Source organism: Eptatretus burgeri, chromosome 7 (genome assembly GCF_056783735.1).
Source record: "Eptatretus burgeri isolate ZD-2024b chromosome 7, Ebu_testis_v1, whole genome shotgun sequence".
In the NCBI taxonomy this organism is placed as follows: Eukaryota; Metazoa; Chordata; class Myxini; order Myxiniformes; family Myxinidae; genus Eptatretus; species Eptatretus burgeri.
The window spans coordinates 91,188,196-91,210,963 of record NC_140967.1 but is presented as its reverse complement, the minus strand read 5'-3'; the positions used below and the strand labels follow the sequence as shown (position 1 = coordinate 91,210,963).

At 46.8% G+C, this 22,768-nt stretch overlaps 1 pseudogene; it reads right to left on the bottom strand.

The window, feature by feature from the left end:
• Positions 1–2,028: 2,028 nt before the first annotated feature.
• On the bottom strand, positions 2,029–9,905 carry LOC147023785 (uncharacterized; annotated as a pseudogene).
• Positions 9,906–22,768: the final 12,863 nt, after the last annotated feature.

The window sequence follows — 22,768 nt, the reverse complement described above, 5'->3', positions numbered from 1 at the left end:
GGCGTATGACTCACACGTTCCGCTACGCTGGCCACAAGTTGTATGCACGGTCTGCGATCGTTGACAGACGTCAACACATGCTACTTGTAAGTTAATCATAAGTTGAGACACGCCGAGGTAATGTTTAGCGTACTCGAAACTTATTTCTAACCTATGATTAACGTGTTGTTGGCACGTTACGCGATCGTTGCCACACATCGACAGACGTTACTTTTAAGTTACTCATAGGCTGAAAGACGTCGGTATAATGGATCGTCCTTGCGTCAGCGTCCACGGCCACGGCCAGGACACTTATTTGCAGCATTCTTCAAACTTTTCTTCGGCATGACGAGGGTGTTCACTCTTCGATGTCTAGCTTGGCTATGATTCCAATTGTCCATCGGCAGCGTCTATTTTAAAATAGTCGAGTTTGAGCGTTTTAACACGTTCAGAAGAAACGCTTCAAATTTCCAAACCCCAGCGTCAAAAAACAAAGGCGAGTGACAGCAATTTAAATCGTTCATTGTAAACAATGAAAATAGCTGAGTGGTACCGTTTAAAAGTCATTGAGTGTAAAAAAAAATCCAATTGTTGAGCGCAAGCGTCTACTTTCAATAGTGGAGATGCAGCCATTTAAATCGTTGAGTTTATCATTTAAATCGTTAAATCGTTAAACGCAAGGACGATCCATCATAACCCACACCCTCCCCCTCACACTCACCTACTACTGCCAACATGAACAAACTACTACTAATACTAATGCTGATACTGATACTGTTACTGCTGACATGGACATCGACTCAAAAAGGACTCAAACACTGTTGGGTTCCCCTTTTATGAGCAGCATTTTTATGTACCAATTCCCAAAACCGCTGGGAACACGTCTTTATATGGATGTTGTAAGTTAGAAACACGTTCATTTTTTTTTTTTTTTTGTCGACCGGAAGACGTCATTGGAATACGTCTACATACGTCGATGTGTGTTGGGACTACGTAAAGAATTGGTTCAAAGCACGTCAAGCATAAGTTTCGCGTAAAAAAGACATTACCGCAACGTGTTTCGACTTATGAGTAGCTTATAAGTAGCCTTTGTGGACGTGTGTAAGCGTCCACATATCGTGTGTAAAACTTATCCCCATCGCATGCGGAACGTGTGTCATACGCCGAGTACGTTGTAAAATTTTGAACATGTTTAAAATTTCTTGACGTACTCTACTTACTACGACGTATGATAGCGTACTTTAGCGTTGTACTCACGTATACCAAACTTACTCATACCGTATTTGACGTGCCCCAACGTTTTAGACACATTTTTCTTAGGTCGGCATACGCTGGCAAGATCGCCAAGGTGTGACCACGATGTTGACACTTCCATTTCTACGGCAGTTTTGATTCGATTCGTTGTGCGTCAGCCTTTTAATAGGCTACGTCACGACATCGTCGGCGATGCATGCAACGCGCTATGCCTAAGTTAGACTATCGTTGGGCATCGGTTGTGTAGGCCGACAACAGGTTCAGCATTCGTTGGTATAAGTTATCTATAACACAACGAAACGTTCTGTGTCCGTTACCAATGCGTTATACATAAGACCAAGTCGCTATGAATACGTCCGAATCTTTTAAAAAAAACATCAAAAGTTCAACGTAAGCCAGCGTTTTAGATACATTTTAATACGTTGCCATCGCTGGCTAAAACCTCAAGGTGTGACCGGGCCTTTAGTGGGGTTGCTGACAGCCATCATTGACATGTGCGCTGTTGTCCAGATGCTAGCTTGGAAGACACTTCTTTTAATATGTTGACCCAAAGCATAACTTTTTGGGGAAATTCTCTCCACGTCTCTAGTCTTCTGTGAGAACAACCTCATTCGGAGGAGGTCAACGTCGTTGCCCTCGTTTGGATCATTGGAGTCGAGCCTACAGACAAAGTTCGTTGCTACTTCTTTCAGTCTTGGCGATGTTTGGAATGGAGTGTCGACAATAATGGAAAATTCATCCATGAGGGACGGTACTTCCTGCATCACATTGGAGCAGTATCTCTTACCCTTGAACTTAAAGGAAGTTCTCTGTGGGACCAATAGTGCCACCTACTCCTTTTACCCTTTTGTTCACTTGCTCATGTGCTTGATCAATTGGTAAGGATGAGAAACGCTGATTGCTTCGAGTTATTGTCCAGTGTCCCATTTCAAACAACCTGAATTCTATCTGGGAGATCTTCCAAGTCTCGGATAAGGATTGGAACCCATCTGGCATAATTCTGGTGATCGAGAGCAAAGAACAGAGGGACAAGCTTCCACAGGGTAGTGACCATGAGTTCGAACTTCCGTTCCCGATGTGCTCGGAAGAACATGAGAATGATCTGTTGGTACTTGTGTACGAGTAGCCAGAATTGGAACGTTGGGCTCTCTTGAGAAGTTAGCATGACCCATTCCTCAAGGGCCATCTCTGTTCCACTGTCCTTGTAGGCTTGTTTTAGAAAGGTGTCGAGTACCACAACAGTAACCTGATGAGCATATCTTGTTCTCATTGCATTGGACGCTTTCAGAAAAGATGTGGCTGCTGCTTCTGTCTTCACTAGCCCAGCTTCTTTGAGGTCTGCACGCCATCCAGACCCACGCAGAAGGTTTCCCATGGTACTCCACAAAGTCATTTCAATGTGGAGTTCACCTAGCATGACCACAAACTTGTCTTCGCCAAAGATGTCCGGGAAGGTCCACTGCATTTTTTTTTTTTTTTTTTTTTGCAAGATCATGGAGTGGTTTGTCCACAACCAATACAGGTATTTGGTGTGGGTTGAGGTGTTCAGTTGTTTTTTTTTCAGCAGATCCATTCCATGTCGAATCATTTCTTGAGTGGCTGCTTTCTCATGGAATAGTGGCAGGAGGGCTTCAATGCCTTCTTCGGGTTGTCCAACAACATCTGTTCGAGCAGCATGGAATGAAGACCACATTGTTGGTGTGTCCTTTTCTGCATCAGAATCCTCATATAAGATGTCATGTACTGCAGTCATCCATGCCTCTTCGTGCTGTTTCTCCTCGTCGAATGTACTCGTTGCTACTGGATGCACATCCTTTACCGGAGGTTGGGTGACAAGATTCCTACCCACAGGTGGTGCAAACGTATATGAACGAGGCAGGATGGGTCCACTGCTGCCTGTTGCTGTTTTGTAAGAGGTGATTCGTAGACATGCTTGATCTAACCCAGGCTGCTGTGATTAAGGGAACTGAAAAATTGAAATCCCAGTTCCATGGAAGGAAGAGCTGGCAGTGCGTGATGTCGGATTGTGATCCAAGTTATCCAGGGCTGCAACTGTGAAAATGTGCTGACGCATGTTTGTAGGACAGACTATATCACCGTTATTCCTCGTTTGATCTGCAACAGCCTGTGCAAAGCTAACTTCAGTGGTGAGGACTTTCTTATATGACACGCTCAGAGCATATTTGTATAGTAGTTCTACAAGCTTCTTCCTTCTTGTTTGGGAATGCAATTTGAGGTCCAGGAATAATGCAAGGGGAGGCTTGCAACTCAAGTTCGCAGAAAGAGAAGTCATATTTAGCATAGCAACTTGACTCACAGAGAGGATCTTCCTGGAATTCTCTTGTTCGGGTGATGATTTGGGTCCTTCGAGGAGTTGGCGGAAGAAATACTTCATACGCTGTGGAACAGATGATTGTTCGCAACCATTGGGAAATGAGCCTTCAAACTTGAATGGTGTGTCATGATCCAAAACAGCTTTACGCAGCAATGCCAACCCTCCCGATTTCATCGGGAGGCTTCCGAAAATTCACCCAAACTCCCGCCCTTACGATCACTATCCTTATCCTCCCGAAATTTTGATATTTTTGCACTGTTCACTAATCAGAATGTACTAGTATGAGAATTGAATGAAAAGCATCGTCTGCTACGTATAGCATGTGGTAACTCCATAACGTTCGCTGCTACCAAATTGTACGTAAAAAATTGCAAATTCAAATGAGGAGCAGCGAAACATTGGGTCTGGATCTCGCTTATGCGATCATGCACTGAGATTTAGTGCATGCGGTATGTGTGCAATACAGTGCATGCGGTATGTATGCACAGTGTATATGCATGCGATACGCTCACTGCATGCAGCTGGGCCCCGTACCAGCCCGGCGGTCGCGACCACCGTGCGGTGTTTAACAGCCGCTAGAGTTCTACGAGTCGCGCTGCAGCTGTGGAACATCGACCGAAGTTACCGATGCTTCAAGCCCTCGATGTTGATTACGAAATGGCAGAAAAGAAGCTTACGAAGACCAAGAAATGGTCTCAGAAGTACAAGACCGAATACAGTCTCCAATACCCGTGTATTCGAAAGTCTGAAAGAGGAATTCATCATGCGTATTGTACAGTATGCAGCGTTGATATTTCAGTTGAGCACGGAGGTCGCGATGATATTCGGAAGCACGTTGGAAGCAAACGGCACACAGACATTGCAAAGGAGAGATCTTCGAGCACGAGTACCGGTACACTTCTGAATTATTTCACCAAACAAGGGACAAGCGAGGAAGAGGATGTTACCCGAGCGGAACTTCTCTTTCGTGGATTTATTGTGGAGCATAACTTGCCCATATCAGTCTCAGATCATGCTGGACCTCTATTTCAAAAGATGTTTCCAGATTCAAAAGTTGCTTCAAAGTATGGATGTGCAAGAACAAAAACTTCAGCAATAACACTGGTCAACAATTTTTTACTTTCTGAATGTTTTTAGATTTCTACAAGTGAATTAGGGTATTCTGGCACTGCTGAATCAGGAAATGGCATCCGTTTCTCTCCATCAGGTCAGGTTTTTGTGCTAAGTTGATTTGAAAAAATCAGATCTTGTGACAAAATCAATTACATTTTTGTGGCATTATCAGCTGATTTTTGTCAACACATATCATCCTAAACATGTTTTTAAGAAAAAAAAATGTTTTGCCAACAACATTTATTGATTACATGATAGAAACATCGATTACTGTCATCTGAATGGTGGGCATTGATAAAGGTAAGTACAAGTAAATTGCATGTTGCGTCACCACTGTTCAAACTTCAGGGCTTGAACTTCCGTTTCTTCGAACTCCTGGAATGTTCAGCGGCAGGGAGGTCTCTCTTCAGATTCCAACAGTAGTCAGCCATCATGACTGCGTCCCAGCGACCCTGATACCTGGTCTCCATCTCCTTCATGTCCTGATGGAATCTCTCCCCCTGCTCGTCACTCATTGAACCCAGGTTCTCAGGAAACCGGTTCATATGTGAAAATAGGTAGTGCATCTTGAAGCTCATGTTGCAGCCCAGGTTTCTGAAAGCAGTCAGCATGTTGTTGACAAGTTCTGCGTAGTTTCTGGCCTTATTGTTGCCAAGAAAGTTCTTCACTACCAAAACAAATGTCTTCCACGCTTCCAGTTCCACTTCGTTCATTGAGTTTTTGAACTCTGGATCTCTGATGAGCTGACGGATCTGAGAACCATCAAAGATGCCAGCTTTCAACTTCTCCATGGTCAATCCTGGAAAAGCCTGGCACAAGTAAGTGAAGCAGTCACCATCTTTGTCCAGAGCCTTGGTGAACTGCTTGATTAAGCCGAGCTTGATGTGCAGCGGTGGGAAGAGTATTCTGTCTCTGTCCACCAGAGGGTCGTTGATGACGTTCCTTTCTTTGCATGGCACCAATTCCTCCCGCACAGGCCAGTCCTTCTCCGTGTAATGCTGAGCACGGTCCCTACTATCCCACATGCACAGAAAACATGGGTACTTGGTGAAGCCAGACTGTTGTCCCAACAAAAAGTTCACCATCTTCAGGTCAACACAAATAAACCACTTATGCTGATCATAACCAATTTTCTCCAGCACGTACTTCACCGCTTCATACTTCTCCTTCAGTGTAGTCGAGTGAGCGATGGGTACAGAGGCAAACTGGTTTCCGTTGTGTAGCAGAACACATTTCAGTGATCGCTTGCTGCTGTCAATGAACAGTCTCCAATCTTTGGGTTCGTACTGTAGCACTCCAAGCTTGAGCAGAAGCGCATGTCATAAATTGGCGCATGTAGGTATTGTACATTCTTCAGAGTTCGTTATTTCAAGAAATACAACTTTTTTGTATCACATTATTACAAAATCTGCCCCATTAACTTTAGTTTTGATCCACGAACTTTATGCTTTGCCTCACCAATTTTTGGAAGATTTTGAGGTTTTATGACTTCAAACTGATCCCTTTTCGACATAATCACCTAGAACTATCGTACCTGAATACTTCTTGTCATTAAAATAATTATTTCCAATCAAAACAATTATTTGACATGACATTTTACCCCCACCAACTTCTTCTAAAATGCTCCACACATGCGTACATGTGAACAAAAATGTAAAAAACGACATGTGGCCATATCTCAAAAACTTGACCTGATTGAACAAAACTAATGTGAGTTTTGGATTCAGCGCATCAGATTCGTCCTAAATCAGCTTAAAAAATGCAGACAACAAATTTGTTGTTGACCAGTGTAATTGGTGAGTTGTCAAATGTTACTGCTTCATCTATTGCCGATATTGCTAGACTAGCTCCATTTAGCCTAGCTACAGACAGTAGCAATGACAGTGGTGAGGCCCAGCTATATCCTGTCCTGATTTCGTACTATGACAACAGTGCTGGGATTGTGAAGCAAGGTTTGCTAAGTTTGCCTGCGTGCAAACAAGATTCCACTGGAGAAAACATTTTCAAACTGCTTGATCATGAGTTCAGTGACAGGAAAATTCCGTGGGGAAATTGTGTTTCCTTTTGTGCTGATAATGCCTCTGTCATGGTGGGCAAGCACAAAGGAGTCGCTGCTTATATCCACAAACAAAATCCAGAGTGCTACATCATGGGATGCCCTTGCCATATGATGAACAATACGGCCAAGAAGGCGGCTCAGGCCTTACCCATTGAATTAGATAACTTTCTCATCGATATTTACTACTACTTGGACAAAAGTAGTAAACGCGTCAAAGGAGTGAAAGCACTGCAAGAACTCTGTGATGCCCCGACACACAAGATTCTGAAGCATGTCGCAACAAGGTGGCTGTCCCTTGGTCAGTGCCTAGACAGGCTGATTGAACAGTGGGAGCCACTTCGCCTCTTCTTCAAAGAAGAAGTACGAAGAAAAAATGCAACCAACTGTAGCCAAGACTCTAACAACGAGCAAGAAGGACGGCACTGTATCTACTGCCAGTACTGGCACTGCAGGATCAAGCACTAGTGGAGCAGCATTCACCACTACCACTGCAGTATCTGCTGCGAAGAAGACAGCAGGGACAGCACCAAAACCAATGCTGAGAGCAGGTAGCATCACCGGCCCTTCATCACGTTCATCTACAAAGCAGATCCCTTCAGAGTCGAGAAAGACTGTGATAGTCCCATCTACAGGCAAAGAAGGACCCAAGTTAAGTTCTGCTTTTGCCAAATCACTTGGATAGAAGCTCAGCAAAACCTTCGAATCAGAGGTCTTCTTCCTTGGCTGCACCTACCTCAAGCTCTCTCCTCAAACGTAAAATTGGATCTGGTACTACGAGTCTGACCTCTTCTGCTGGCAGTAAACGCAAGTGTGATCGCCCCTGCGGCTAAGTGTACTACGAGTTCTACAACTAAAAGCGCATCTTCCTCAAACACTGTGCAGGAATCTAGAGAAAAACGTATCAACAGGATGTTCTTGTCTCCACAAACAAAACTCTATTGTTTCTTCCTTCGATATGCTAACAAGCTTTTGAGAAGGGGAATCTTCTGCTCCAAAGAGACGAACCCTGTATTCATCTCCTGCACGGAGAATTGAATGGTCTTCTGAAAGATATCTTCGTACGGTTTTTGAAACCATCGGTGTCATCGGTTGCTCTGGTAAATGTACCCTTCTCTGACAGAAATCATCAGAAGAATGATGAGGACCTCATGATTGGGAACGATGCCAAACTGTATATAAGGGAACAAAGGAGTCTCAAGAAATCCACCTTCACTCTGAGTGAGTCAGACATCCAAGGTTTCTTCAGTGCAGTTCGCTCATATTATGTGAAAGCCTGCAATTACATCTTCAAAACCTGGCCGCTAGATGATGAATTAGCCAAGCATGCTCAGGTGCTGGATGTTAAGCTACACCAAGAAGTGGGGTTTGACTGTGTGGAGTTTTTCATCAAGAAATTCCCCTGTCTGTTCAGTGGCGGTGATAGTGACATAGACAGTCTTGAGAGTGAATTCGCTCACTACCAGGCAGACGCCTCCATAGCTACAATTGCTACTGAGACAGTGAGAGTGGATGAGCAGTGGCATCGGATTTCACAGCTCACAGATCCCTGCACTGGTGCCAAGAAGTATCCTAATTTGAGCAAAGTGATGAAGGGAATCTTGGTCATTCCTCATTCGAACGCATCATGTGAGCGGGCACTCAGTCTTGTACGGAAGAATCATACTGAATTTCGTCCCAATTTGAGTGTCAAAACCCTCGAAGCTCTCTTAATTGAAAAACTAGCTCATAGCACCCCTTGCTACCAGAGAGAATACAGCAAAGACATAATCAGAAGGGCTAAAAGAGCCACACAGCTGTCACTCAGCAAAGGTGCCATGGAAAAAGCAAGCAGCAGTAGTACCAGCCAGTAAGGTAAGAAAAATATTGCTTCTTTTGTGCTTTTTGTTAATCTTTGATTGTCCCCTAACTTACTAATATTAACATACATGTAACATTAAAAAGTGCACAATTTTCCCCTTTTTTTGTTCAAAAAGTGGGAATTCTTAACATGTTAAATGCTCCAAAATAGGGCTCAGAGGGCACTAGAGAGCGTCTAGAACCCCAGAGCTTCCAGGGCCCTAAGGCGGGCCCTGGACCCCGCCGCAAGGGTCGAGCGCTCCGCGCTCGAGATGTGCGCTTCGCGCACATTATTTGGTGTCGGTTGAAAATCCTCCCTAATTCTGATTTCCAAAAGTTGGCATCTCTGTTTACGGAGAATCAATGCTGCCATTAGTAGTGTACGTGCTTCCTCATCTGGTGTTTGAGTTGCATCTGAAATGATCTTTCCAGCCGTTTTCGAACAAACAAGGAAAACTCGATTTCATACACCCTTCTCTTCCGTCAAATTCGGGAAGTGTTCAAGAACTGTTTCTTTTAGGCGTGTTCGGTTCACAGCTTTCTGGATTCCATGTAGTTCCAATCTCTCTGTCATCATATCTGTCAGATCTTGCAATGCAAAGAATCTGCGACCTCCAGAGATTTCTTCCTTTATGAACTGGAGCAATTCATTTTCTGTTGTGGCTTCATGGTTTTCACTATCGGTGTCTTGTTTACAAAGTGCAACATAACGGCGGTTGAACTGTGTGTAGCAATTCCTGTGATACTTTGCTTCGATGTCTACCAGATCACCTTCTACCATGAGTGCCATGACACGGTCTTCTCCCAGTGCAACTGCCTTGTTGTGTATCTGTGGGGTGAGTTCGACCTTCTGGAAAGAATGGTCTGTTGCATTTGTTTCATCACCACAGAAGAGACACAGAGTACGATTTACCGCTGTGCTGGTCCGTAGGGATCTTTTTCTTGCTGGAGGCAGTCCTTCATAATGACACTTTTTTGCATGGTCAAGTGCAGATGTCCTGTAAAGCTGACGACAGGATTTGTGCCAAGATGCATGATTCTTGTGCCTGGACTCTGCATCTGGAATTTCTACGTCTGGGTGTGGAGCAGCACCAATTGCTCTGAATTGACGAACAAGGCTTGTGATTTCTGTGTAGGCTCCCTCTCTACGACTAGCCATGGGATTCGCAAGAGGGCAAACAAGCTCTTCCTCTGTTTGCTTTTGGCATAGCATGCACAAATGCCAACTCGTTGTCCCTGCCATCTCAGGAAATATTCTGGAAAAAACAGCAAGAAAAATACAATATATTTTTTTCGGACTGGAGTGGTGTGAGCTGTGAGTTATTACCCCCTCCCCCTTACCCTCCCAACTTTTTGACTAATTTTGGGTAAAATATGTTTTTAAGCATTTTGTCATTTGCCAAACGTCTGTCGGCATTCTAATACAACATGTGGTTTTTTAAATGCGGTTTTATTGAAAAATGCTTCTCGGTGCGCGCATTCCCCATGACTCCCTCCACCCCCCAAATTATAGCAGTGCTTAACACTCGAACCAAAATCGTTCTATAGACCCTTACCCTCAATTTAGCAGTAAAACAAACTTTTGCATCAATTTGAAATGACTGAGTATCCAGGCACCCCACTAACTCTCCTGGAATTAGAAAACACAGAGACTTAGTGTGGAGATAATGATAATGCTGTTCTAGTAAGGAGGAGGGTAGAGCTTAGAAAGATGTGGATGTAGAACTTGTGAGGGCTGTTGGATCATCAGGAGCATGACGACATTGCCTTCTGCGTTGCCATATGGAAAGGTAAAACGATTCTTAGCCACCTTGATCCCGAACAGATCTTCCCTGCTTGGAGAGGAATGTAGGAGATGGCATCCTCTTCCAAAATAATCCCGTCTCTTCAGGATTAAAAACCTGCTTCGCATAAATTCCTTCACCTCGATTAGTTCCATGAGCCATGGTTGAACTGGTGCCTTCAGTCTTTTGAGCCTCATGGAAATGTGGGTAAATCTACAAAGATTTCTCCCGTACATCGGTTCATTCAAAGGCATTTTTTTATGCCGACACCGACAAAGTCACTGGAGGCATTACATTTAAAGGGCAGAATTCCCACTCTCTCCCCCCCCCCCTTTAACCACATAGGTTATCCTTCCGGCTATCCGATATATGGGTTACGGTGTTCAACTTCTGTCAGCGAAGTAATCGAGACGGGTTGAGTGCTGCATGCCGGGATGACATGCATGTCCACAGAGGGCGTGCCTAGTTCTTGACGTAATAACATAACGATGTCCCAACTAAAAGATGGTGACATAGAGAGGAATGCACGGAGAAATCCGGTGATGTTAATGCATACATGATTGACGAGACTCATATTGTGTTGATATGACCTGTGTTGTTGATGACCTTCCCGAATCATGAGAATGTTGATCATACAATGCTGCTCTGCTCGTGATTTTGTGTACATAATGATTTGTGACCTCATCTGGCATGAATCGTTCATAGTTCACATGTATACTCAAAGTGTACACTCAGACTCTGCATTTTATTGTCCCTTCAGTTGAGTATGACGCTCAACTTTTGCGGCCAATTCAGAACATCATTTTGACTCATCATGAATGTTTGTGTTCACGCAGAAGCGACAAGGATTTTGGGAGTACATTTTGGACTCTTTCTCAAACCTTCTTCATGTTAAGGTACGACACAATCAATGCATTACTCCGGACAAGTAGTCATCGGTTACTGTGGCTCGATATGGCAACTTCGTGATGACGTGAAAAAAAAATCATTATTTTGTGTCTGCAAAACGTGTGCCTTGTGCTGACATCCCTGTTTTTCAAAACTATATTGTTGATTTCACAAAAATGGAATTTATTATTCATTAATTCACCTCAACTTTTGCAAAGCTCAATTGAAATTGGACTGATCAATCCCAACCTCACAAGGCTATGAAACAGCTTGTGAATTATCACATTTTGTCACCAACATTGATCCAAGCTTAGTGACATAACGATGACAACAAAATTGCACTTTTACCGCACCAATGAAGAGTTGGGGGTTTTTTTTGGGGGGGAGGGGCGTTATGCCTCCACCGACGAAGTCACCGAAGGGCCTTGTTTTCAGATGGACCGGCCGTGATTCCCTGTTAAATTAATTTTATCTGCAACCGCTTGTCCGATTGACATTAAATTTCCATCAGAGGTGCGAATACTCAATGCAGAATGTTGTAATGATAATCATGACATCATAGATCACGTGGTGTGGCAAACATTGGAAAAAATGAAAAACTTTCAACCTCTGTAGCTCCAAAACTGCTCCATGGAAATAAATTTAACTTTGCACATGTCAACTACTCCCCATGGGGAATAAGTGTTGTTAACCACGTCGTTATTGGTGAAGTATCCCAGCCAGAATTTAACATGCAGAACACTTTATCCGATCAGCATGAAAGTTTTTTGAGGGTCATCGAGGGATAAATGGGTCGAGAGAAAAAAACAAACTTGATGAAGTCATCAGTCATGAGGTTCAGCAGCCATTTTTAATTTTTTTTACCTTGAAAAAATTATCTCTGAAATGGCTGAACAGATGGAGGCAAAACTTTGCAGGTATGACCACCTATCCATGAGGAACAAAACTTTCCCACCCTTTAACGACATCAGTCACATGGTTTGGCAGCCATATTGGATTGACCCAAAAACATTTTTAAATCTTCTTCTCCAGAACAGCTTGACAGATCGAGAAGAAACCACACACGTTTCTCAAGCTTCGTGGATACCAAGGTGTTCACGAATACTTGATAGAGCACATGGTTTGGTCGCCATATTGGATTGAACAGGGTCCCCAGGTCAGGTCAGGGATAGGAGCATGCACCAGAGCAGCGCGTTGCTGCATCCACTTTCCGGCGGTTTAAAGGGAAGAATTCCCACTCCCCCCCCACCCCACCTTTTTAACAACATTGGTTATCCTTCCAGTTATCCGATATGCAGGTTATGGTGTTCAACTGCTGTCAGCGAAGTGACGAAGTTCAGTGCTGCATGCCGGGATGACGTGCATGTCCACAGAGGGCTAGCCTAGTTCTCGACGTAACACCATAACGACATCCCAACTAAAAGAGCGTGACAAAGACAGGAATGGACAGAGAAATCCGGTGATGTTAATAGATACATGATTGACGTGACTGATATTGTGTTGATATTGTTGCGGGCCGGGTATCGGCTGCGAGCACAACCGCTCGGTGGAGCAGTCGGGTCGACTCTACCGAACACCCAGAATCTAGATCGTACCTTTCGGAAAACGCCGAGGGTACGGGTCCTTTACGGGACCGTGAATCGTCAATAATTCTACCACGTGGTACAGGGTTATTTGCCAAACTTCAAAATACCTCGACCCACGTGGCGAGCTACCGAGTATTCACACCCTCGACGGCGCTCATTACAGGATGAACCGTATGCGTGCTCGACATGTGCATAACCCGGGCAGATGGTCACAGAGCTTCCGTCGGTCCCAAATGTAGACTACTATGGCAACAACGGCCTTCTTTACTTCTTCCAACACGCACCACGTTAAACCAATAGAAGAACCACAAAAACGAGCTGATACATTTAACACATGGGGTATTTATTCACAGCAATCGGGGAAACGAGGGAAGCACGTAAGGGCAGAGTTATCACGATCAATGGAGAATGCAAATTTACACATAAGCACTTAAACAATTCCTAGTTAAAGATGGGCCCACAGACAAACGCACACCCAAAAGAAACGGACCCAAAATGGTCTTTATTATCCCTTCAGCTCGGAGGGAAGTCGAGCTGAGGGACGAGAAAGTGGCTGGCGACCTGGCCGCGAGCGTGCGGTTCGACGTCCACAACTTCCCGGAGCACCAGTCGGCAGGAACGGATCAAGGGCAGCCGACGCAGACCACGCTAGCGACGAGATGAGCGCAGCGACCAGAGCACACCAGCGACGAGATGAGCCGGGAACCAGAGCACGCCAGCCCACACCAGCGACGAGATGAGCGCAATGACCAGAGCACGTGAGCGACGAGATGACCACAGAGAGCCAGACCACGCCAGCGACGGGATGAGCGCAGAGGGCCAGACCACACCAGCGACGAGATGAGCTGGGAACCAGAGCACCCGCTGGTGAAGACGGGGCGCAGATTCATTTCTACCCGCTCGAGCAGATCCACCCGATTATTTGCTCTCCGTTCCGTTGTCCCCTTTTCGGTGTGGTACGCTCATCGTGGCCCGCTCTCATTGGGTGGGATACGACACATTCCCTTATTCGGCGCACAGCCAAGCGAACCGGTTCATGACCATATTTGGGAATGGAATTCCATCCCCGAACGAATTCCACACACACCTGCATACCAGCGAGCGTGCGGAGAATGCCGGGAGCAGAGGGTTGTCGTCGTTGTTGTAGTTGTTGATGTAAAAATCCTAACTATCAAAATAACTTTGCAGTGCATGAACATTTAATTCTCATTAGACTAGGGGATGGATTCTAACTAAAACACGTACTTACCGATATAACTGTTCTATAGGACCTGTATGTTGAGTGCTCATGGCTTCCAGATTTGTAACACGACCCCCTCCCCTTTTTACGGACTCGTCCCGAGTCGAATTTTCGTGTGACCAGCATGTGTAAGTTCTCCCCTAGTACATTTTACCTTCGGATCCCTGAGTGCGACATTTTTTTTATACATGTCCCAAAAATAAATAGCCTAATGCACTGCGTAACTCACTAACAGATTCGCACAGATGACTTAACTAAAATTGCCGGCGCTACGACAAACTACAGGTGGGTTGCAAACTTATTTACAATCTTAACTAATATTTACACGAACCATGGCCCAGGACCTGTGATCTGTGGGAAAGAAGGCACAATAATGTCGGTCATTTTTGTGTGGGTGAGTGCACAGCAGCTGAAGGTCAGTCGTCCTCAGGGCCTGCTCAAAAGGCCCCCCTTGAGTGTTTCAGTGAACCTTCTTTTTCTTCCTTTCATACCCCCAGCTGCTGGAGTCAACTCACCCTAACACGGCAGGCCATGCGCTGTCCCACAGGCCATTTGACGTGGCCTTTATGCAAGAATAAAGGCGTGGCCAGGCTGCTCAATGCATTCTCTGGCTCATTGAAATGGAAATGGTTGCAAGAACACAAAATGGACGCACGGGCTGCTCAAATGCAGTCCCGTGGTGAGGTTGCCTGCAGGGCAGTCCTTGCAAAACACTGGATGATCCTGGCGCACATGGTTGAGGATGATGACACAGGGGCAAGGCAAATATGGGGTAGCAGACATGGGGTTATGGCAGAGGCAGGCGAACAAGGCATGGCAAGGCAATGCAGACCAGGCAACTGTAGTACAAACACAGGCTGGCGTAGGAACCTGGCCGGCCTCTGGTCTCGTTCGGTGAGGTTCTGGAGGGAGTGCGGTGGTGCTGGCCGCTCTGGCAATGGGCTCAGACCTCCCCTACTGTCTCCCCCCCCAACCTCTCGCCTTTGCCTGGCTCTGTCCATACCGACTCCCTTAATTTGCAACAACAAAACAAATTTAGACCCCTTTTTTTCCCCCCTTATAATTCCGTCTCCCTAACCCCCTTGTGTCTTTGTCCGGCTAACCTATCCTGTCAAACTAGCCTACTCCCAACCCCTAAGTTCCTATTGTTGGAGGGGAATAGGGAAGAGACGAGCGTCCTGTCTCGAGGCCCAGCAAAGCCTCAGAATGGCCTCCCACAGAGTTCAGCAATCTTTCCCAAGGTGGGTCCAGTGGCCTACGTAGAGCGAAAGGATGGATGGCGCGATGGGGTACATCTCCTGACTATCCTACTTTTTATTAAACTTTAAACTATCCCCGGGGCTTTCCAATTTGCCTGACACTTTAAACTATCGGTTCTAAAAACCATGATTCCCGTCGCCTGTGTTGGTGTCCATTATTAATTTGGGCCCTGCCCACAAATTTTCTCCCGTGCCCTTGCACAATTTCATGGCTGGGCAGTGTGGCTCACTTGGCCGGGATTCCCCCTCTGCCGAACTCTAACTCCGGCACCCCCGGGCCCTGAGGCTGTCTCCGAGCCTATCTGCTCCCTATGAATGCGGGGGGTTGCCCTTCCCGGCAATACCCCCCTCCGATGCCCACGTGGCATTTTGGCGCTACGTGTCCCGTTTCACGGGTCGCCCGTGCCCACTACACTATCCCGGTCCCTTGGACCCTTGGCCTACTCTGGCCGACTAGTAAGGTGCCCGGGGTGCCATCAAATCGATACTCACCTTTCAACAGCCACGCTCCCAGCCGGTCCATGGACTCCTGCACCCGACAAAACAGGTTTCGAGCCTTCTTTCCACACCAACAACAAAACGACCTCCTTTTGGTAAATTTGACTCACCCCCAAACTAACATTGCACTGACCCCGGGGTCACTTGGGTGGGAATCACTTCTCCCCCCCACTCATTCATTCGCACCATGCATTCCACATTCACTTCGTTCACACACTTGGGCCCGCTGACCCACGCTCAATCATCAAGTACATTGTTTTTTTTTTTTTCAATTCACATCACTCAACACTGCCATTCTCCTAACTAAATTCTCCTAACTAACTCGTCCTCCCTCGTCATCCCTTACTCTAATGCACGTACCATTTAACTATCACTAAGCTACGTCCCCACTACACATTCCATGTCTGTCCATGTCTCCCCAAAATCCATTTCCCATTCTAAATCTGACCTAACTTCACACAAACTAGTCCATGGACCCCATGGAGGACAGCTCATGCCCCCATGAGGCCGGTCTAACTAAGCTAAACCCATCTCGCTAACCATTGCTTCCTTTGCCCAAACAGGATGCTTGCCCCATCTCTGCCGGGCCGTGTACTTGGAGCGAGGCTTTTTTTATTTATGTATTTATTTTTTTGCACCGCCAGGGTGGTTTACGGATTGCCCGTTCGTCTCTTTGGGCGATAACGTCCTCTCCAATGGCCGATCCGTGCAGCCATGACGTCACCCTGCCAATCACACCGAGCACTCGCTTTCGAGGGATTCCCCACGGGAGCCAACGTGTGCAGCTCACCCGCAACTCGCGCTGGGAAATCCCCGGTGACGTCACTTGCCCACGGAACCTGCACGGCTTGCTGTGTGGGCCCGCTCAAGTGTGTTGTCCGAGGTGCGCGCTCCGTGAACAGAGCACGCGGCATGCAGCACGTGATGCCCCGCACACGCGCTCGGATGGGGACCCGCGTGTTCCAAATTCAACCAACACTCGCCTACCTTTTAACCGTCCGCGTGATGGTCTCTTTCGAAACGCGGGACCTTCCCGCACTGGAATCCTCCACGAAGACGCGTGCGCGAGGGCTGTTCGCGAAATGCCAAACGGTCCTCATACGTGGCGTCTCACAGGACCGGCGCGAATACCAAAATAACTCTATACGGCCCTCCAGCCTCGCCATTCATTTCTCCCGTCTGGATCTGTCCATGTACCCTTTCCATGCACGCACTAACGCACGCCATGTTACTCACACCACACTTACCTTATGGCACACTCGCACCACTCACACTCTTAACCATACACACCGGGATATTCATATCGGGGAATCGTGTTACCACAAGGGATCCCAAAGCATCTACTCCCCGCAAGCTCCGCGTGTACCCGTTCGCAGCACTCATCCGCTCACCCTCGTTCGACCCCACTGGACCCACTTCTTCGCGATCTGCCTCGAGAGAGTATCTCGAGAGAGATCTCCCTCTGTTCCTGGAGCAAGCTTTCCTGCTGCTCGCACCGGGTCACGAAACATTCCCCATGCTCGACCCGATTGTCCCTCACTATCCCTACGTGTGTGTGCTCGTCTTTTACTTTATTTAATTCGTCCCTCTCTATTCCTTCTATCCCCGTCACCTCATTTATTACTTCCGTTTCTTCCTGGCTCTTCGTCTCTGTTAATTTCTCCGTCTCGGTCACCTCTTTTGGTTCCTCCGTCGTCCCGTCGTGTCTCACCCTACACGTCTCCCCAATTATTGTCGTGGGGTCGCTCGTCCCCTCGACCTCACCCGTTTCCATTGCGGGCCGGATACGTCGCACACTCCGTGTTGATTGGGTCGCTCCGCCACGTGGTGCCGCCATTTTCCAATCCATCACCCGCATTTCCTCTCCCCATGTCTGATATCACCCCTCATGTCATCCATTTTGCGCTCCATGCTTTGCGCGCTCGAATCCATTTTGCGCCCCATGCTTTGCACATTGGCCTCCATGTTCGCTTTCATTTCTTGCGCATCGCGCACGTTCGCATCCATCTTTCGCATCAGCGCCTCCAACATCTGCCTCATGTCAAACGACCCTGCCGAAGCCGATTCGCCTCGGTCGGGCGCAGATCCGCCAAAGGACGGGAAGGAAGTTTGACGGGGGGGGGGTGTCATACGCCGCCCCTGCGCCCATTACGTACCCTGAGTTTAGTTGCAGGGAAAGTTCCTGCATGGGGGTGGTGTCCTGGAACAGGAATTCGCCTACCACGACATCTTCCTCACTACCCACCTGCTTCAGCCCGTCTTGGTTAGACATGTTGTGTGTTGGGAATAAAATTTGATGCTCGCAGCTTGGTGGAACGGGGGAGTTTGTTCCCTGCCCCTGATTCGAATCCCGTGACTTTCTCTACGGAGGCCGAGGAGCCGAATCGCACTCCTGACTACCAATTTGTTGCAGGCTCGGTTTCGGCTGCGAGCACGACCGCTAGGTGGAGCAGTAGGGTCGACTCTACCGAACACCCGGAAGCAAGATCCTACCTTTCAGAAAACTCCGAGGGTACGGGTCCCTTACCGGACGGTGAATCGTCAATAATTCTACCACGCGGTACAGGGTTATTTGCCAAACTTCAAAATACCAAGACCCACGTGACGAGCTACCGAGTATTCACACCCTCGATGGCGCTCGTACGGGACGAACCGTATGCGTGCTCGACCCATGCGTGACCTGAGCGGATGGTCACCGAGCTTCCTCCGTCGGTCCCAAATGCACACCACTATGGCAACAACGGCCTTCTTTACTTCTCCCAACATGCACCACGTAAACTCAATAGAAAAACCACAAAAACGAGCTGATACATTTAACACATGGGGTATTTATTCACAGCAATCGGGGAAACAAGGGAAGCACGTAAGGGCAGAGTTATCACGACTAATGGAGAATGCAAATTTACACACAAGCACTTCAACAATTCCGACTTAAAGACTGGCCCACAGACAGAAGCACCCCCAAAAGAAACGGACCCAAAATGGTCTTTATTGTCCCTTCAGTTTGGAGGGAAGTCGAGCTCAGGGACGAGAAAGTGGCTGGCGACCTGGCCGCGAGCGTGCGGCTCAACGTCCACACCTTCCCGGAGCACCAGTCGGCAGGAACGGACCAAGTGCAGCCGACGCAGACCACGCCAGCGACGAGATGAGCCGGGAACCAGAGCACGCCAGCCCACGCCGGCGACGAGATGAGCTGGGAACCAGAGCACCCGCTGGTGAAGATGGGGTGCAGATTCTTTTCTACCCGCTCGAGCAGATCCACCCGATTATTTGCGCTCCGTTCCTTTGTCCCCTTTTCAGAGCGGTTCGCTCATCGTGGCCCGCTCTCATTGGGTGGGACACGAAGCATTCCCTTATTTGGTGCGCAGCCAAGCGAACCGGTTCATGACCATATTTGGGAATGGAATTCCATCCCCGAACGAATTCCGCACACACCCGCATACCAGCGAGCACGCGGACAATGCTGGGAGCAGAGGGTTGTCGTTGTTGTAGTTGTAGATGTAAAAATCCTAACTATCAAAATAACTTCAGCGCAGGAACATTCTATACCCATTAGACGAGAGGATGGATTCTAACTAAAACACGTACTTACCGATATAACTGTTCTTTAGGACCTGTATGTTGAGTGCTCATTGCTTCCAGATTCGTAACAATATGACCTGTGTTGTTAGTGACCTTGCCGAATCGTGAGAATGTTGATCATACAATTCTGCTCTGCTCCTGATTTTGTGTGCATAATGATTTATGACCTCATCTGGCATGAAACGGCCAGAGCTCACATGTACACTCAGACTCTACATTTTATTGTCCCTTCAGTTGAGTATGACACTTTCAACTTTTGCAGCCAATTCAGAACATCATTTTGACTATTCATGATTGTTTGTGTTCACGCAGAAGCGACAAGGATTTTGGGAGTCCATTTTAGACTCTTTCTCAACCCTTCTTCATGTTAAGGTACGACACAATCAATGCATTACTCCGGACAAGTATTCATCAGTTACTGTGGCTCGATATTGCAACTTCGTGATGAGATGAAAAAAAAATCATAATTTTGTGTCTGCAAAACGTGTGCCATGTGCGGACATCCCTATTTTTCAAAACTATATCGGTGATTTCACAAAAATGGAATTTATTCTTCATTAATTCGACTCACCTTTTGCAAAGCTCAATTTAAATTGAACTGATCAATCCCAACCTCACAAGGCTATGAAACGGCTTGTGAATTATGACATTTTGTCACCAACATTGATCCAAGTTTCGTGACATAACAATGACTACAAAATTGCACTTTTACCGCACCAATGAAGAGATGGGGGTTCTTTTTTGGGGGATTGGGGGATTATGCTTCCACCTTCGAAGTCACCGAAGGGCCTTGTTTTCAGATGGACTGGCCGTGATTCCCTTTTAAATTAATTTTCTCTGCAACCGCTTGTCCGATTGACATTAAATTTCCATCAGCGATGCGAATACTCAATGCAGAATGTTGGAATGATAAACATGACATCATAGAACATGTGTGTGGCAAACATGTTGGAAAAATGAAAAACTTTGAACCTCTGTCGCTCCGAAACTGCTCCATGGAAAAAAATTTAACTTGGCGCATGTCAACTACTCCCCATGGGGAATAATTGTTGTTAACCACGGCATTATTGGTGAAGTATCTCAGCCAGAATTTAACATGCAGAACACTTTATCCGATCAGCATGAAAGTTTTTTTGAGGGTCATCGAGGGATAAATGGGTCGAGAGAAAAAAACAAACTTGATGACGTCATCAGTCATGAGGTTCAGCAGCCATTTTTTTTTTTTAACCTTAAAAAAAATCTCAAACAGCTGAACCGATTGAGGCAAAATTTTGCAGATATGACCACCTATCCATGAGGAACAAAACTCTCCCACCCTTTAACGACATTGGTCACTTGGTTTGGCAACCATATTGGATTGACCCAAAAACATTTATAAATCTTCTTCTCAAGAACAGCTTGACAGATCGAGAGGAAACTTCGCACACGTTTCCCAAGCTTCATGGATACCAAGGTGTTCACGAATACTTGAGAGATGACATGGTTTGGCAGCCATATTGGATTGAACAGGGTCCCCAGGTCAGGTCAGGTCAGGGATGGGAGCATGCGCCAGAGCAGCGCGTTGCTGCATCCACTTTCCGCTGCTACTCCAGGGGCCTCCGTCTGGCCATCCCTAGGCAGATGCCTGGCTCATCCCATCTCCTTGAGATGCTGATCGACCTGCTGCTACCACGAGGCATGTGGTCGGCCCACTGGCCTCCTCCACTCACGAGACTCCCTTGCTGAGAGAATCTTGTGAGCAGGATCAGCGTCAGGAAAACAACCCACATATCCATACAGCCACAGCTGACGCTCACAGACTATGCAGGTAACAAATCTCATTTGAGTCTCTCACAGCAACCGCTTGTTGGACACACAGTCTGACCAGCTGTAGCAAAGTAGTCTCCGAAGAGACCTGGTACTAAAGGAATTAAGTCTCCGTCTCAGATCCCTGGTCAGAGTCCAAGTCCACATCTGTAGAGCAAGACTGGAAGCACCATGGACCCGAAGACTTGGACAGCATCGTCCTCCCGCGCAGGTACCGACAGCACCACACCCCGTGTTCCAGTGAATCCATGACTCCCTGACCCAAACATCTATTGACCTTTGGCTGACAGCCAGCAGAGACATGAATATCACTGCCAAGGGAAGTGAATCTCTCCGTGACCTCAACATCCTCACCACAAACAGGTACAGACAAGATGGCAGCATCCAAGGTGTCATTGAAAGCCTGGATCTTAGTTTTGACCCAGGAAACCCATAATCTCAGCGGCTCCGCCTCCTCAATCAGCACCTCGAGGGCCCCCAAAAGGACATCCAGAGTCTCCGCAAAGAGTACAGCATAATCTCCGAAAATCAAGGTCAGAGATCTTGACATTCCCAAATGATCCACTGCAGCTTCATCTCTCTGTCATCCTCCCCAGAATCCAGTCCATACAAGCACTGAAAAATGTGGGGGTGAGCACACACTCCTGCCAAACTCCAGTAACAACTGGACATAAGTTGGAGATGGTATCACCACATCTCACAGCACTCTCAGTACCAGAGTATCATTCAGACATCACATTTATCAGTTTTGGTGGCACCCCACGAAGGCCAAGAATCCTCCAGAGGGCATCCTGATTCACTGAATCGAACTCTTTGCAGAGATCAACATCGACTGTAAGCAGCCCCTGCCGAAACTCATCTGCGTTCGGTCACGACCCAAAGAGCAAGGACACGGTCAATTGTTGACCTCTTTTGTGTAAAGCCTGACTGCTCTGGGCACTGGTGTTCAAGCAAATAGCAGAAAACCCTTTCAAGAATTATCCCAGCACTGAGAGCAGCGTCACCTCTCGATAGTTGCAGTCCTGGTGATCACTCTTCCCTTTCCAGAGAGGGACAACAAGGCACCTCTTCCAGTCAGTTGGGATGATGCCTGTGTTTCAGGTAGAGCACAGAACTGCATGCAACGACGTGAGTCCAGCATTTCCATCAGCCTTGAGAATTTCTGCATGGATGCCACAAATCCCAGGAGCTTTACCCCATTAAAATCGGTTCACCGCAGCCTGTGTTTCCACAAACGAAGGTGGATGATTCCACAAAGTTTTGTCCAAAACATAACCACAAGGTCAACTGCCTAAAAATGCATTTGTGGGTACATTTTTACCTCTGCCACCAAAGGTGTGTGGAGGCTATATTTTCACCCTTGTTTGTTTGTATTGCTGTGAGTAGGATATCTCAAAATGTTATAGACCAAATGAAATCTGTATGAAGCTTGGTGGACTGCTTGGGTGTGTAACAAGGGCAAATCAGTGGGAGTTTTGGTTGGATCCGGTTCCAGATGCTAAAATTTTGATGCAATTCTTCACCATTGCTAGAGATCCAGAAAATGTTG